Genomic DNA, 5,598 nt, shown 5'->3' with positions numbered 1-5,598 from the left:
ACTAAGTAGATGGTAGTGGAGCAGAGTAGTGAAGCAGTCAGAATGGAGGCTGCAGAGGGAGCACACTTAAGCCGTGCAAGTGTGTCTGCAAATGTGTGTGTGTGTGTGTGTGTGTGTGTGTGGGTGTGCACCACAACAGCTGCGACAGCGAGATGTGGAGGGTGAGTAGGACTGTCCTGTACATCTTTAAAGTGGGCTCCTCCCACTCACCCCCCCGACTCAACCCCACACACATTTGCTTGCATACACCCTTTATCCTAAAATGATGATACAATATAAACAACACAATACTGCACATGCAATTGAAGTTAGATTAACCTGGTCCTATAAATGACAAACGTATGTGTTAGCGAAAAACAAAATAAATAAAATTAGGCCTACTAATACATGTTTTGAATTCTTCTGTTTCTTTTTAATACAATTTTGATGCAGTTATCACATTACTAATGCACAGCTATTACATTGAAGTAGCACGTTTAAGGGTATGCATACAGTAAGTGAAACCAAAGTCAAGTAAAGGTAAAGTAAAAGTAATGATAATACTGTAACTAAATTACGGTAAACATGAGGTCAGAAAATGGATGTTATGTGAAAAATGGAGCATCTATAAGTATAATAAGAATGACCGTCGTTGTAAGAAGTTACCATAGCATAATGATAATAAGGTTAAATTGTGAATTTCTTAAATGAAAATGCCATAAGTCCACAAAATACTATATGAAACATGGCTATTTTAAAGACTATATTGAATTAAAATGCAATTAAAGGGGCCCTATTACACCTTTCTTACCTATTTGTGTCATGTCTGTGTGATCATGTTTTGTTTTAGTCATGTTCGGTTTTGTTTTTGGACTTTTTGTGCACTTTTGTTTTGTTTTGTCACCATAGTTACCCATTAGTTTCACCTGTCATGTCACGCACCTGTTTTGAGTCACGCACCTGTTGTTAATCATGTCTGTGTTATTTAAGCTTTTAATTTTCTGTTGTTCGTCCTGGTGTCATATCTTTTCTAACCCTGCTATCCTCTCGTTTCAAGCCCTGTTCACGGTCCCATGCCACAGTAAGTGTTTTTTAATTGCGTGTTCAGTTTCTGCCTTTGTGCAAGTTTTGTTTTCATTCGCCAAGTTTTTTTTACCTCCGCCATTGTGCGCGCTTTTCGTTTGTTCCTTTTTTGATAGTAATAAATAAATCATGTACCCACCTTCAAGCCATGTCCGATCCAAATTCACTTGCATCTTGGGAAAACAAAAACTCCATAGTCCAAGTCGTGACATTTTGCATAAGTCTCGAATATTTGAAATCAAACCGCAGGGGCATTGTGGAAATATTTATAAAATAATCTTCTTCCTTCATACTTACACCAAAATCGCCGTTTGGAAGTTGCAAAATTTGTGACCTTTTTTTTTTCGCACTGATGACGTCAGCGAATTATCCATTTGTGGTAAAAAAAATGTAGCCAAAGTGCTTTGCACGAGTCCGCCAATGTAGTCCGACACGGTGGTCACTAAGCTCTTTCTTTTTCGCTATCCTCTTGTTGTTAGGCAGACTGGCTCGTAAATGCACATGCATCCGCCGTTGTTGCCATTTGTAATACAATTTAAGGTTTAGTTCTAACTTAAAGTGTCAGTAAATTCTATATGGAAGCGCTAAAAACTACATTAAAGATGGTGGTGGGAAGACACTGTTTAAGTGGACCCATGTAAATAAAACCAAAAAATAGCGATATTGGGGAAAATAAACACAGATGATTACAAAATAAATATCAATGTCATCTCGTATCGACGCTATCGATATTTGGATATATTCACGTACCCTTACTGGTAGTGCTGACTTGATGCTGAATAGGAGTGCTAGCTCAGCAAGATGTTTTATAAAACTGTGCCTCGTGTCAGGAAACAATATGTTACGTTACCCCAATCGGGGGTTTCAAGTGCAGCAGCATAAGAAAAATAAAGAAAAACTTATTTGTTGAAACCTGCAAAGATAACTTAGATTTTTAGTTCCTGCACTTAGGGCATAAACAGTCTCTGCAGTGGGCAGAAGACCTGTTTTTTGGGGGGAGTAAAAGTATTGAAAACGTTCAGTTCAAACAAATAAGATTAGAATTATGGGGATTTAAAATGGTTTCTACGGACAACAGGGACAAGTCTAATGTGGCTATTTGGTGTTAAAACAGCCCAATTAAATGTACAGCCATTGGTAGTGTAGTGGTACACATAGTGTGCCACTTTTAAAGGTTCAACTGACATTCCCTGAAAAGGACAAAAAAAAAAAAGGTTCAACTGACAAGTGATGGATGAAAGTAAACTTAATATATTTTATTATGCAAAATAGTGATGTCCCGATACCAATATTTTGGTACCGGCACAACAATTCTTTCGATACTTTTCGGTACTTTTTGGTACTTTTCTAAACAAAGAGGACCACAAAAAATTGCATTATTGGCTTTATTTTAACAACAAATCTTAGGGTACATTAAACATATGTTTCTTATTGCAAGTTTGTCCTTAAATAAAATAGTGAACATAAAAGACAACTTGTATTTTAGTAGTAAGTAAGCAAACAAAGGCTTCCAACTTAGCTGCTGACGTATGCAGTAACATATTGTGTCATTTATTATTAAATTATTTTGTCAACATTATTAAGGACAAGTGGTAGAACAGTAATTATTAATCTACTTGTTCATTTTCAGTTAATATCTCTTTTAACATCTTCTATCTACACTTCTGTTAAAATGTAATAATCACTTTATTCTTCTGTTGTTTGATACTTTACATTAGTTGTGGATGATACCACAAATTTGGGTATCAATCCGATACCAAGTAGTTACAGGATCATACATTGGTCATATTCAAAGTCCTCATGTGTCCAGGGACATATTTCCTGAGTTTATAAACATAATATAAATGAAATAAAAAAAAAACGAAAGAAGATGTTGTGATGCCAAAAAATATCGACGTAATCATAGTAGTATCGACTGGATACGCTACTGTACTTGGTATCATTACAGTGGATGTTAGGTGTAGATCCAGCAATGGTGTTTGTTTACATTTTGATGCCAGTGAGTAGTGAAGCATGTTTAGCTATTCCTCGTCCTGCAGGGATGATACTTGTAAGAAACGTACTTTATTTGTCGCCATGGAGGCGAGGATTAGTGATTTAGAAGTAGCTACAACACTGCCAAATGGGGCTGGACTTTAGCCACTAGCTAGCTAGCTATGTCTTAAAGCACCTCTTCCTGAGGTCGTTTCAGTGTTATAACTTCACCTTTATCGTTAGTTTTTAAGCCAAAATGTGTCCGTTCTCCCTTTTCTGTCTACACACTGTGTCTGCTTGTAAGTACTCTGTGATTGTGCGCTGCCGAACATGCTCGTCTGCTCGTAAACCAGCAATGGACACAACGTGACGACGACGGGGGCGCGGGGGGGGTGTGGGACCGGTACTTTTCAGAGGCAGTATAGTACCGAATATGATTCATTAGTATCGCGGTACTATACTAATACCGGTTTACTGTACAACCCTAATGCAAAAGCAACTTGTAACATCCTCTACTGGTTTTGTGTATTTTGGATCTGCATAAGTCCCAGAAATTTAAAATCAATCCATTGCAGAGATATTTATAAAACAATCTTGCCTTTCTTCATACATCCTCCAAAAAAGCCGTTTGGAAGTTGCCCAATTTGTGACGTTTTTCCCAAGTGTGCCAGCGGATTATCCCTATATGGTAGAATATTATCCGAATAGCCATTGTAGTTCGACGGTGTAGTCAAAAAGCTCCCTCTTTTTCTCCATCCTCTTGTTGTGGGGCAGACTGACTCGTACATGCACATGCCTCCTCCGCTGTTGTCATTTCTAATACAAAGTAGTGTATAGTTTGAACTTATTTCTGTCAGTAAACTCCATATGGAAGCACTAAAAATTATTCTGGTGGTTATTATTTCGATACTTTTCGGTACTTTTCGGTACTTTTCTAAATAAAGGGGAACACTAAAAAAATTGCATTATTGGCTTTATTTTTACAAAAAATCTTACATTAAACATATGTTTCTTATTGCACGTTTGTCCTTAAATGAACAGGTGGGTGCCATGATTGGGTATAAAAGCAGCTTCCATGAAATGCTCAGTCATTCACAAACAAGGATGGGGCGAGGGTCACCACTTTGTGAACAAATGTGTGAGCGAATTGTCATACAGTTTAAGAACAACATTTCTCAACGAGCTATTGCAAGGAATTTAGGGATTTCACTATCTACGGTCCATAATATCATCAAAAGGTTCAGAGAATCAGGAGAAATCACTGCACTTAAACGGCAAAGCCGAAAATCAACATTGAATGCCCGTGACATTCGATCCCTCAGGCGGTACTGCATCAAAAACCGACATCGGTGTGTAAAGGATATCACCACATGGGCTCAGGAACACTTCAGAAAACCACTGTCAGTAACTACAGTTCAACATAGTTGAAGGGCAGAAAACACAGTCAAAGTGGAAACACGTAAATAAGACCGCACACAAAACTGCACATCCTGAAGAGACGGTCAGGAAAGCGGCTTGAAAACAGTCTGTAAAACTTAATCTTTGCAGCATTTTGACCAATAAACCACCAATTCCTTGTTATGTAAACCAGTGTTTTTCAACCTTTTTTGAGCCAAGGCACATTTTTTTGCGTTGAAAAAATCCAGAGGCTCAACACCAGCAGAAATCATTAAAAAACGAAACACAGTTGACAGTAAAATGTCATCGTCGCAATTGTTGGATATGACTTTAAACCATACCCAAGCATGCATCACTGTAGCTCTTGTCTCAAAGTAGGTGTACTGTCACCACCAGTCACATCACGCCCTGAGTTATTTTGAGTTTTTTTGTGTTTTCCTGTGTGTAGTGTTTTAGTTCTTGTCTTGGTGGCTTTTTCTCTTTTTTTGGTATTTTCCTGTAGCGGTTTCATGTCTTCCTTTGAGCGATATTTCCCGCATCCACTTTGTTTTAGCAATCAAGAATATTTCAGTTGTTTTTATCCTTCTTTCAGGGGACATTGTTGATTGTCATGTCATGTTCGGATGTACTTTGTGGACGCCGTCTTTGCTCCACAGTAAGTCTTTGCTGTTGTCCAGCATTCTGTTTTTGTTTACTTTGTAGCCAGTTCAGTTTTTGTTTCGTTCTGCATAGCCTTCCCTAAGCTTCAATGCCTTTTCTAAGGGGCACTCGCCTTTTGTTTACTTTTGGTTTGATCATTAGACACCTTTTTACCAGCACGCTGCCTCCCGCTGTTTCCGACATCTACGAAGCAATTAGCTACCGGCTGCCACCTACTGATATGGAAGAGTATTACACGGTTACTCTGCCGAGCTCTAGACAGCACCGACACTCAACAACAACACATCATTTGCAGACTATAATTACTGGGTTGCAAAAAATATCTTTAACCCAAACAGGTGAAATTAGATAATCTCCCACGGCACACGAGACTGTTTCTGGCACAGTGGTTGAAAAACACTAATGAAGACCACAAGGAAGTGTTTTAAATGTAGAAAAAAAAATCATAATATGAGCCCTTTAGTGTAAAAAATTACAATAATATAACTGACATCATGGGTAGGC

Source organism: Nerophis lumbriciformis, linkage group LG08 (genome assembly GCF_033978685.3).
Source record: "Nerophis lumbriciformis linkage group LG08, RoL_Nlum_v2.1, whole genome shotgun sequence".
NCBI classification, from domain to species: Eukaryota; Metazoa; Chordata; class Actinopteri; order Syngnathiformes; family Syngnathidae; genus Nerophis; species Nerophis lumbriciformis.
This window is presented reverse-complemented; position numbering follows the sequence as displayed.